This window comes from Pelobates fuscus, chromosome 6, assembly GCF_036172605.1.
Source record: "Pelobates fuscus isolate aPelFus1 chromosome 6, aPelFus1.pri, whole genome shotgun sequence".
Lineage (NCBI taxonomy): Eukaryota > Metazoa > Chordata > Amphibia > Anura > Pelobatidae > Pelobates > Pelobates fuscus.
The window spans coordinates 236,352,338-236,365,617 of NC_086322.1; positions in this window are offsets into that span (position 1 = coordinate 236,352,338).

Consider the following 13,280-nt stretch of genomic DNA (forward strand, 5'->3'; position numbering starts at 1 on the left):
CTTTCTGCTGTGAGGGGAGGAGCTACCCATGAGTAAATGCTGCCATGAATAATGATCAGAAAAAGAAAATTACGGTAAGTATGAAGCAAATTTTCCTTTTTCTGGCAAATTTATGCTCTCTAAGGCTACATTTTTACTTGCCAATAGTGTGGAGAGTGGAAGTTTTGAGCCCTTGTTTTAGAAACATTTGATTCCTAGTTTTTTTTAAAAAGATTCCACATTTCACTTTATATTGAACGTACAGACTGGAATGCTTTACTTCAGGCACAAAGATTTTATTCTATTTATTTAAAAAATGTGTCCATCTCTCATGTTCAAGAACAACACCATCTCCCAGAGCAATACTGTTTCACTGTAATCTCCAATTACTTCACTCTGCTGCCAGGGAAAGACACACTGGCTGTTCCATGTTCCATCTTGAAAGGGGGCCAGCATTTCTGTCATAGATGAGATATCAGTCTTCACTAGGCTGGGCTAATGGTTGGCAAGTCACGTAGGCTTCCACCCATTGCAAATATTATACAGCCATTGAGGATCTTTAGGGTTCACTTTCAAGTGGCACATTTTTTACCTTAACAACTTTTAAATGTTTTGTAATATTGCGAACAGAACGTGCATTCCAGAGGGCAGTATTGAAGGAGGATTTAGAGGAAGAGTAACATGAGATGGGTATGAGATTGGTGTGGTTCCTTGAGTTAGTATATGTATATAGAGGATTTGGGAGGAGTTGGAGGATAGACTGGAAAGGTATATGTAGAGTGCATGGGTTGAATAGAGATGGGAGGTGAGTAAAGTGGAAGTAATGAAGATGGTGTTGCCAGGGACAGGTGAGCAGAAGGATAGGGATATTTTAGTAATGAGAGAAGTTAGTGTGAAAGTGAAAACTAGAAGGGAGAGCATTAGAGGAAATGTTTTTTTTTTTTAATATAGATATGAAGATAGAGATAGAGATAGAGATAGAGATAGAGATAGATAAAATTCGTATCTTGTAATACCTTTTTTATTGGACTAACAGCATTTTTTAATGACAAGCTTTCGGGATAACCTCCCTTTCTCAAGTCTGAAGCATTTCTGAGCAAGACGACACATAGAATTCAAAGTTGAGTTGTGATACAGGGGTTAAAGCGACATGAGTGTAGATAAGACACAGGTTTGGTAGAAAATAGACACCATCTTTGTAGAGGGTCATAAATATCTTTCTGAAGAGCAGAGTGAGGGGGGAGAGAGGGAAAAGAAAAACAAACAAGCAGACAGAAAGCTTGTCATTAAAAAATTCTGTTAGTCCAATAAAAAAGGTATTACAAGATAAAAATTTTATCTGTTTTTTACATCTACATCACTGGACTAATACGGCTACAATCTCTACTTGAACACTAATATATATTAATATATATATATAAAATCATAGACATATATACATGCATGCACCTATAAGTGTTTAACCCCTTAAGGACCAAACGTCTGGAATAAAAGGGAATCATGACATGTCACACATGTCATGTGTCCTTAAGGGTTTAAACCATGGTTAAGGATGCAGTTTGTTAACAGAGGGATTTCAGGTGAGGAGAGGTTTAGTGACCTGATTGGTGTGTTTTGAAAATCAGCTGATCTGCACTAATCATAAGTATGGTAATAACCATGGGGTGGGTAGCCTTCCAGAGATAAGTCTACTTGGAATTTTCTGCAGGGCCCAGTCTGAAATATAAGGTCTGGGGTTAGAAAAAAAAAAAAACACCATCATGGGTGGGGAGACATGGAGATATTGAGGTAATTAGAGATGAAAAACCAGAGGAGATAACATTTGGGATAAAAAGATATGAAGGATTAGATAGGTGAAAGTCATAAACAGTGAACATAAATTTAGTTAAAATAGCTGAAAAGAGACTTGCGTCCATCAAGTTCAGCCTTCCTCACACCTGTTTTTTCCAAAAGAAAAAAAAAAAACAGAGTTTGAAGCACAATTTTGCAACAAGCTAGGACAAAAAATTCCTTCTTGACCCCAGAATGGCAGTCAGATTTATCCTTGAATCAAGCAGTTATTACCCTACATTGAAAGATTATATCCTTGAATATTCTGTCTTTGCAAGTATGCATCTAGTAGCTGTTTGAACATCTGTATGGACTCTGATAAAACCACTTCTTCAGGCAGAGAATTCCACATCCTGATTGTTCTTACAGTAAAAAAACCTTTCCTTTGCCTTAGACGAAATCTTCTTTCTTCCAGTCTAAACGCATGGCCTCGTGTCCTATGTAAAGTCCGGTTTGTGAATAGATTTCCACACAATGGTTTGTATTGGCCCCGAATATATTTGTATAATGTTATCATATCCCCTCTCAGGCGACGTTTTTCTAAACTAAATAGGTTTAAATTTGTTAACCTTTCTTCATAGCTGATATGTTCCATTCCTTTTATTAATTTTGTAGCCCGCCTCTGCACTTTTTCTAGTGCCATGATATCCTTCTTTAGAACAGGTGCCCAAAATTGCACAGCATATTCAATATGTGGTCTTACCAGTGATTTATAGAGAGGCAAAATGATATTCTCGTCCCGAGAATGAATGCCCTTTTTCATGCATGACAATACCTTACTGGCCTTGGCCACTGCTGATTGACATTGCACATTGTTGCATAGTTTGTTGTCTATAACAATTCCCAAGTCCTTTTCGTGTGTTGTTATCCCTAATTCGCTTCTATTAAGGGTATACGTTGCTTGTGTATTCTTTACGCCGAAGTGCATAACTTTGCATTTTTCAACATTAAATTTCATCTGCCATTTGAGTGCCCAGTCCTCCAGTCTATCTAAATCCTTCTGCAGCAAAGTAATATCTTGCTCACATTGTATTATTTTACAAAGTTTTGTGTCATCTGCAAACACTGAAACATGACTTTCAATGCTGTCTTCAAGATCATTTATAAAAATGTTAAATAGAAGGGGTCCCAGAACAGACCCCTGAGGGACACCACTTGCCACCTCTGTCCAGCTTGAAAATTTACCATTAACGACAACTCTTTGTATTCTGTTTTTAAGCCAATGTTCTACCCAAGAACAAGCATTTTCATCGAGACCGATTTCCTTGAGTTTGAACACTAATCTTTTGTGTGGAACTGTATCAAATGCCTTGGCAAAGACTATCAGTGAAAGAAGTAACACTAGCTAAACAAACAATTAATAAAAAAGCCATAAAGAATAAACATAAAATAATAAGGCTATAAATGCATCAACTTTAAAAAAATAAAAAGATCAGGATGGGAAATAATAGTTATATACTCAACAGAATTTCCATTAATGTTGCAGTCACAGCTTGGCCACAGGAAAACACTTCAAGTTCTCCAGTTCAGCATACTGCAGAAATGTAAAATATTCAATCCTTTTATACTTATATAAATAGGAGTCTGAGGGTTTCTGCGAAGTATCTTAGCTCTTCATAGAACTGCACTCTTCTGGACAGTGATCTCTGGAATCTGGAATCTTCTAGAATCTGTAGAAGCCACACCCTCAGATTCTGAGATATATGTATATGTGTGTGTGTGTGTAAAAAAACAGATACAATTTGTATCTTGTGATACCTTTTTTATTGGACTAACAGAATTTTTAATGACAAGCTTTCGTGAGAACCTCCCTTTCTCAAGTCTGAAGCATTTCTGAGCAAGACGACATATAGAATTCAAAGTTGAGTTAGGATACAGGGGTTAAAGCGACATGAGTGCAGATAAGACACAGGTTTGTTATAAAATAGACAACATTCTTGCAGATGGTCATAAATATATTTCTCAAGATCAGAGTGAAGGGGGAGAGAGAGAAAAAAATAAGCAGAGAGTGCAGAAGATGGTACAGGTTATACATACACACAGACAAATAAATATATGTTTATATATATATATATATATATGATCCTGATGAAAGTCCTCATGTTGGACTGAAACGTTGATCTATTTTATGGAACCGAATAAAAGCTAAGTTTTAAGGAAAATCCGTGAGTGCAGCCATCTCTATTTGTATGTATGGATTACAGCCCAGGCATTGCACCCGGTATATGGACACTACAGCAGCCTGAGTGCAAGGTATTGTACATTTATATATATATATACATGCAAAGGCATACACACATGAACACATATACATATACATACACATAAACACATATGCATACATGCACATGAACTCATATACTCAAAGATAAATGCACAGTCACATATATAAGCACACATGCATAAGAGTATAGGAAAGCATAGGTCTACACATAGTACTTTGTATATTGATAGAATAAACATATTGACATGTGTTTTAAAGTGTTGATACATATGACAGAACAGTAAGATAATGTGGGGGAGTGTTCATGTAAAGTGTTGGTAGTGGGACAGGAAAACCAAATCAATATTTAGTCCTCTATTCATGCAGTTAAACAATTTGATCATTCTGGTTTCAAAAGTTTTTCTTTCTTGGGTATTTTTAAAACCCCCTTTCAGTACTTTGAGATATATATATATATATATATATATATATCTCAATCAGACAAGTGCAGGGCCGTGGTGTACATATGTTTCCCCACCATAACCTTTTTGGTTTTTGCTTCCCAAGCACTACCAAACCTCAATAGCAAACCAGTAACCAATCTCATGCTGATGATCTGCATTAACGATGCATGAGTCCATGAGTGGTTCACTGGCTTTGCATCTTTTCCTACGTTGTGTTTCAAAGCTGTTGTATGCAGCAAACACAGACTCAAAGGAATCCATGTTTAAAATGGAATGAGTCAAAAATTTGATTCTTTGCGAAACTAATTTGCATATGCCCACCCAGAATACTTTGTGGCAGTAACATCACTGCAAATGTGTGATTTCTGTGGGAAAAGAAAGTCTTATAGCTTGACTAGTGGGCAGATTTGTGTGTAACATTGTATTAACATTGTGTGTGTATATATATATATATATACACACACACACACACCACGGTCCTGCACTCGTGTGTTAGTGTTCCTTACCATGGTCCCTCTCCTGCTATATGCAATACATAAACACAAAGGAGAGCACTCACTGGATTCTTTATGTCCTTTAAACTTTTATTTCCAATATTGTTACGTAACATCAATGTTTCAGTCCCGAACATGGACTTTCATCAGGATAACCGTTACATTCACTAATCCCCATTATATACCAAATTCAAACAGGTCATGTGCACACTACCCAAACCAAAGACATTATCAGTGAATACTAAGAACTAGGCAAATCGTGCCAGTCAATCCATGACCTTCAAGTGGCCCGCAACACACCATCACTATTGGCATGATTGAAAGTGTATATATAAAAAAGTAAGGAATTTAGAATCCGATAGTGTTAAGTTAAAACAAACCAAGTAAGGGTACTATTATATATCTTAAACATAGATCAACAGCATTGAATCAATAAACAATCCCTAAACTGGGCATAAACTGACCCATTAAGTTCTTATTTGATAAGCAGTGCCATATCACACCCAAAGTGTATAAAATACGGAAAGACTGCGTATGCGTATACATATATAAAGTGTAACAATAGTAAGTGTGATATCGTGTAACCCACATGCTTATGAGAAAACATAGCATCTACTGATTATGTCAGTATGAATTATGGTACCCACACAATCAGAACACATCACAATCAGTTGATCTGCAGCAAAGAAGCAAATAAAATATAAAAGGCAACAAACAAAAAATATATGTATATATATCATATGTAAACATATCATAACCAAGCCTTTATCCTTTATAATATCATGATGCAGTGGTTTCAATACGTATTTACTCTGCTTGAAGTATGTTTTTAAACTACCTTATACAGAGGTTTCCTAAAAGAAACTGAAAGAAGAGTGACCATGTTGTATACATTTATGGAATTGGTAACTGCTTTATTGATTAACTAAGGTCCATAAAATATTTAATTATATAGTTTGGTCAATACTATTTGACAATCTCAAATTTTAAACTGTAACTTCTTAGATGTGATTGCAAACACCACATTTCTCCGACCTTGAACTGAAACGAAGAAGACAGCTAGGTTTCTCTTGTGTATTACATATTCCAGAGAGATTGTCTTCAGTTTTGTAAGTGTAAAAGCTAGATGTTGCATATCCTAATGACTTTGTAATCAGGGGTATATGATGTGAGATACCTGTATTGGGAAGAAGTAAGGTGAGCTTAAAATGACATAATTATTGCAGTAAGTAATGTAGGTGCTCTGATATATATTTTTAGAGGAGGTATAGACAAAAAATTGTGTCTGTGTTATGGCTATGTATAGGCAGAAAGTGAGAGGTAACTGCACTAATGTCTGTATACTTTTAGAAGGTACCTGATGTGTGTGTTCATTTGCAGTAAGTGAGATTAGTAATCTGATATTTGTATATCCTAAAGGGGGTAAATACATGATGTCTGTGATTTAATAAATAGAGCGAGGTAGGTGTACTGATGTCTGTATATTCTGAAATAGTACATGCCGTTTTCTATGAGGCAGAAAGTGAAAGGTAAGCACATTATTGTCTGCATATTATGAGGAGGTATATGGTGTGATGTCTGTGCATTGGTAGAAAGTGAGAGGTGGGTTCACTGATGTATAATTATTCAGTGAAGGTGGCAGTTTTGTGATGTCTGTTGGTAGCCAATGGGTGGTATAATATTTAGAGCAGGTGATATGTGTGCAACTATCTTTGAATTGCTAAAGCTAAACTTTAAGTGAACTAATATTTGCTTATTGGTAATGTTTGTGCTTTGGCCAAAATGTGATGTCTGTCTGGCCTGATATCTCTGTATTATGAAAAGAGAGGTACGTGTCACAATGGCATGCAATGAAAGAGGTGTGTTGTGTACTATATGTAAATGTGAGGTGTAATTAAGGAATGTGGATGATCTTCTCTGAGGAATCTACTTCATTGTACTTTTCACAGTTCTGCCCTTATCTGGGACTGGCAGACACACCAGTTGCACATTGTGTCCCTATTACAAAGTATGCTAAAAATACCTGATTTTAAATTTGACAGCACTACACATTTAGGATGTCACTTTACAGTATATAATAACCCCAATACTTCAAAGGGGGAAATAAACTTTTTTATTTTCCTAATACTACTTCCTCCACCACAACCCCTATCCTGCTACACTACACTGTAGCCCTCCCTTCTACTCCTCCATCCCCCAACGCTATTACCACTATCCCCATTAACCTCAACACTATAGCTCTGTCCCCTCTACACTACAGTCCCTGCTCCCATCTACACTACAGCCTTGCCCTTTCTAAACTACAGCTCTGACCCCCTTTACACTACAGCCACTGTGATCTCTACAGTACAGCCCAGTCATCTCTACACTACAGCTCTGTTCTCCCACGCTACAGGCCCTATTCCCCACACTGCAGACCTTATCCACCTCTACAATACAGATCCAGCCTCCCACACCACAGACCCTATTCCCATCTACACTACAGCTCCTATAATCCCTTACACTACAGATCCATCCTGCTATGATGCAGCCCCTCTCCCCCCGCACTGCAGCCTCCATTCCCCACAAACACACACACTATAGCCACTATCCTGAATTACGCACACACTATAGCCCCTATTTCCTCCAAACACACAACAACACACACACAGGCTACAGCCCCTATCAGTTCTTGAATTCCATGTGTTGGATGCAGGAAAATGGGCAAACAAAAAGATCTGAGTGACTTTTACAAGAGCCATGTATGGCTAGACGATTGGGTCAGAGCATCTCCATATGGCGCCCTTTCCCCATACACTAAGATGTATTATCGTGCCTTAGGGTGGACTGACTTAGCATAGACAGCCGTATAGAAAAAGGCATTGAATAGTCAGACAGGTAAAGGTCAGGAGAGGAGACAGAAGGATAACAAGGATAGAACAGGCCAAGGGTCAAGGATACCAGAGTAATGGATAAGCAAGATACAATGCCAAAGGCAGAAAACAGAAAAGTCAGGACTATAGGAATGCTCTCGGGCTACAAAGACCACGAGAGGGCAATTAAGTGATCTCAAAGTAATGTTAGGTTATTTACAAGTATAAATGGAGTGCATTTATTGGGCTACTTTCCCTTTAACCCCTTAAGGACACATGACATGTGTGACATGTCATGATTCCCTTTTATTCCAGAAGTTTGGTCCTTAAGGGGTTAAGGTACCAAGAAAAAGAAAAAAATGTGCATCAGGGTCATGGGCGCACAAGGCTCATTGATGCACTTGGCTAGTCCGTCTAGTCCAGTCACACAGAAGAACTACTTTACCTCAAATTGCTAAAAATTGCACCGCAATTTCCTGCATATGGGCTTGCGCAGCCACGGATTGGTGAGAGTGCCCATGATGACCTCTGTCCACAGCTTAAAGTGCCTTCAATTCAAAAATGAATCAAGATGCAATGGCATAAGTCTGGCCTGATTTTCTTTAGATCAGGTGCATGGGCAGCATTTACCTGGGGAAGAAATGGCAGCAGGATGCACTATAGGAAAGGAGGCCGACCAGCAGAGGGAGGGTTAGCCTCTGGGCAATCTTCTGATGTTCTCTATTTGCTGGTTAACACTATAACAACCTGGCCCTTAACCCTTACACAAATCCTACCCTAACCTTATCTTTATACTAATTTTAACTGTACACCTATCCTAATGTTACACCTAAGCTTAACCCTACACCAGGGGTAGGCAACCTTTTAGCAGCACTGTGCTGATATAGGATTGTGATGTCCCGTAGCGTGCCGATCATCAGGCCCGTCACTACCAGGCAAGCTAACCAAGCAATTGCTTGGGGCCCCGAGCGGGCCTGGGACCCCAAGCAGGGCCGGCCATTTCTATAAGGCTGCAGCCGCCTGAGCACTCTATAGAGAGCCTCAGGTGGCTGTAGCACTGCCTCTCTTGTCATCTCCCCTTCCCTGTAGCGTGGCCGAGCTCCTCTTCCTCCTGTCAGTCCGGCTGGGTACCACGCGGTACAGGAGATTTAGGTTCCTGTTCGCTGCCGGACTGACAGGAAGTGCACCCTGAGCTCGGTCACACTACAGGGAAGGGGAGGTGACAAGAACATAAGGAGGGAGGGGGGGGGAGTAAAAAGAACATAGGCGGGGGAGTAAGAAGGACACAGGGGAGGGGAGTAAAAAGGACATGGGGAGAGGAGTAAAAAGGACACGGGGAGGGGAGTAAGAAGGACACAGGGGGAGGGGAATAAGAAGGACCCATGGGAGGGGAATAAGAAGGACCCATGGGAGGGGAATAAGAAGGACCCATGGGAGGGGAATAAGAAGGACCCATGGGAGGGGAATAAGAAGGACCCATGGGAGGGGAATAAGAAGGACCCATGGGAGGGGAATAAGAAGGACACAGGGGGAGGGGAATAAGAAGGACACAGGGAGGGGAGTAAGAAGAACATGGGGAGGGGGGAGAGTAGTAAGAAGAACATAGGGAGGGGGAGGAGTAAGAAGAACATAGGGAGGGGGAGGAGTAAGAAGAACATGGGGCAGAATAACACGGAGGGGGAGGAGTAAGAAGAACACAGGGGGGGTGAGGAGATGAGGAGAACACAGGGAGGGGGAGGTGAGGAGAAGTGGAGATTAGGAGAACACAGGGAGGGGGGAGGTGAGGAGAAGGGGAGATTAGGAGAACACAGGGAGGGGGTGAGGAGAAGGGGAGATGAGGAGAACACAGGGAGGGGGGTGAGGAGAAGGGGAGATGAGGAGAATACAGGGAGGGGGTGGAGAAGGGGAGATGAGGAGAACACAGGGAGGGGTTGTGAGGAGAAGGGGAGATGAGGAGAACACAGGGAGGGGGGGTGAGGAGAAGGGGAGATGAGGGGGTTGAGGAGAAGGGGAGATGAGGAGAACACAGGGAGGGGGGATGAGGAGAAGGGGAGATAAGGGGGTTGAGGAGAAGGGGAGATGAGGAGAACACAGGGAGGGGTGGAGAAGGGGAGATGAGGAGAACACAGGGAGGGGGTGGAGAAGGGGAGATGAGGAGAACACAGGGAGGGGTTGTGAGGAGAAGGGGAGATGAGGAGAACACAGGGAGGGGGGTGAGGAGAAGGGGAGATGAGGAGAACACAGGGAGGGGGGATGAGGAGAAGGGGAGATGAAGAGAACACAGGGAGGGGGTGAGGAGAAGGGGAGATGAGGAGAACACAGGGAGGGGGGATGAGGAGAAGGGGAGATGAAGAGAACACAGGGAGGGGGTGAGGAGAAGGGGAGATGAGGAGAACACAGGGAGGGGGTGAGGAGAAGGGGAGATGAGGAGAACACAGGGAGGGGGTGAGGAGAAGGGGAGATGAGGAGAACACAGGGAGGGGGGGTGAGGAGAAGGGGAGATGAGGAGAACACAGGGAGGGGGAGTGAGGAGAAGGGGAGATGAGGGGGTTGAGGAGAAGGGGAGATGAGGAGAACACAGGGAGGGGTTATGAGGAGAACACAGGGAGGGGGGGTGAGGAGAAGGGGAGATGAGGGGGTTGAGGAGAAGGGGAGATGAGGAGAACACAGGGAGGGGGGATGAGGAGAAGGGGAGATGAAGAGAACACAGGGAATTTTCAATTGTTGAAAATGTTCAAGTTTTATGCACATTATATGCAACAGCAGTATTTGCACTGTAAACCTTTTTTATTTATATAAAAAGTGTGGGTGAACTTAAACTGGGCCCCCAAATTCCTTCAAACGGCCCTGCCGATCCTATTTTTTTAAATTGAGGTGTGTGCTGCCGTATTCTGCTTGTGTTATTTATACTGTAATTGCTTTGTATCGTTGTATTTGTGCGTATATGAGCGATTATATTGTATATGTTCATGAGTAGTTTATGGTATCGTGTATGATACATATGAATGTGGGCTGTGTATGAGGGCTGCTTGTGGAATTGTGTGTAGATGGATATGTCACATTGTGTGTTAGATAGTGTATGGGGGCTGTTTGGGGTTTTGCACGTGAGAGGCTGCATGTGGGATTGTGTGCATGTATGTAGATTGTTAGTGGTGTTGCATTTGTGGGGATTGTGTGTATGTTTGTGTGTGGGCTGTTCGTATTATTTGTATGAGGGGAGGCTTATTCTGCAGGTTTGTGTATATCTAGCAGTGTGGGTGGCTTCCCTGGGTTCCAGTGGGGACCAGCCTGGGCAGGTACAGGTCAAGGACAGGAGCTGCAACATCAGCTGTGGGCTGCTCTACTACAGTGTGGATTCCCATTCACAAGTGCTGGGAGGAAGTGATCTGAGATCACTTCCTCTAAGTGCTGCAATACATAAATTGAAGATTGTCCTTAACTACCTCTTTGTATTAGCAGATATCTGAAGTTTCACTGAGACTCCTGATAGGCCAGACCCTGTTTGGCTCTGGCAGCCTTGAGTGCCGTGGAAAGACACCTTGAGTGCCGTGCATGGCACTAGTGCCGTAGGTTGCCTACCCCTGCCCTACACTATCCCTATCCTAACATAGCATTAACCCTAACCAATCATTAAACCCTACCCTACAATAAAACTAACCCATCATTAACCATAATCCTAACCCTACCTTTACACTACTCCTGAATCTACCCAACCCCTACCCCTAACTCAGAGGGATTGTCGCTGTTGTCGGCCTGCCGTGTGGCACGGCTGTGCCCAACCGGCAAAGCCTCACCGACAGCACGAGCTTACCTGCTCATCGGCGAGCCGACAAGCGCTTCCCCGCATTCTCCGGCCGTCGCGCCCGGATCCAAAATGGCACTGACCGCGTGGTCGCGCCTAAACATAGCTCAGCCCCCGAAGTTTAAACTGACGCGCACATGATGTCACGACGTCAACACGCACGCACGTTTTGGGGTCAGAGGTCGGCCTCTGACCAATCAGACCTTAGAGAGGGATATTTTAATCCCTAGCTCACCCCAGTACCTTGCCCTGTCGTGGTTTCCTGTTCCTGGTTTCCTGAGAGTGCTTTATCTTTGTGAATCTGATTTCCTGGTATCCTGATCTTGGCTTTTCCCTGGTTATTCTGAATTCTGGTTTCCCTGACATTACGACAGGGCCATGGATCCTGCGGAACTATGCAAACATATGATTGCCTGTGAGAATAGGGTGGATGATATGGACCACAGGTTAGATCAATTTGCCCAGGCATTTCAGACCTTGCTCCAGAGAACTGCCTATTTAGAGGCACCTCCTGTACCACCTGTGGTTCCATAACCCTTTCACCTCCCCCTCGTTATGGAGGTGATTCTAAAGAATTTTGATTTTTTTTTAAAACCAAATTGAGTACCACTTCGAAGCCTCCCCTGGTTCATTCCCTACAGATAGATCGAAAATTGGCTATCTGATGAACCAATTAACAGGAAAGGCTTTAACCTGGTCTAACCCCTTATGGGAGAGTGGAAACGCCGTAGCCCGTGATTACAGTGTCTTCCTAACAGCATTTAAGGCTACTTTTGAACCTAAAGGCAGAGAAAAGAACGCTGCCAAAGCCCTAATGAGGATACAACAAGGCAGTCGCTCTGTAGCTGATTACGCCATAGAGTTCAGAACATTGGCATCCGAGGTTGACTGGACCAATAATGGTTTGGTGGCTGCATTCTCAGAAGGTTTAGCTGAGAGTATACAGGACGAGACCGCAGCTAGAGACCTTCCGGTTAACCTCAATGACTTTATTGCTTATATGATAGATATCGATAACAGGCTCAGAGAAAGAGAGAAAAACAAACAACGTAATAGACGTCCTAACTTGTTCATAGCCCCTCGTTTCTCTAACCCAGTGGTGATTAGCCAAGCTCCACCTCCAGAACCTGAAGCCATACAATTGGGTATTGCTAAACTCACTGAGGCAGAGAGACAACACAGACGTAATGAAGGGTTGTGTATGTATTGCGGCAAGAAGGGACGTCAAAGATTTTCATGTCCAGTTCAGCCGGAAAACTTGCGCACCTAAGGCACATACGGGGACCGACCTTAGGTGTGATGTATATGTCCCCTAAATTGACTAAGAACCGTTTCCTTGTCAGAGTTACCTTGTCTTTTAAGAAGTGCGCTGTACAGTGTGAGGCTTTGATTGACTCTGGGGCAGCGGAGAATTTCCTAGACAAATAATTCTCTGCAAAGTTTCTCCTGCCCTTAAGACAGAAAGAGAGACCCATAGCAGTAGAGGCTATTGATGGAAGGCCTCTTACCCAGCCTCTCATCACACACGAAACTCTGCCAATCACTGTCTCAGTGGGTATTCTTCACTCCGAAGAGATGGTTTTTCAAATCATATCTTCACCTACATGTCCGATAATACTCTGTTTCCCTTGGCTCCAGAAACACAATCCACGTTTA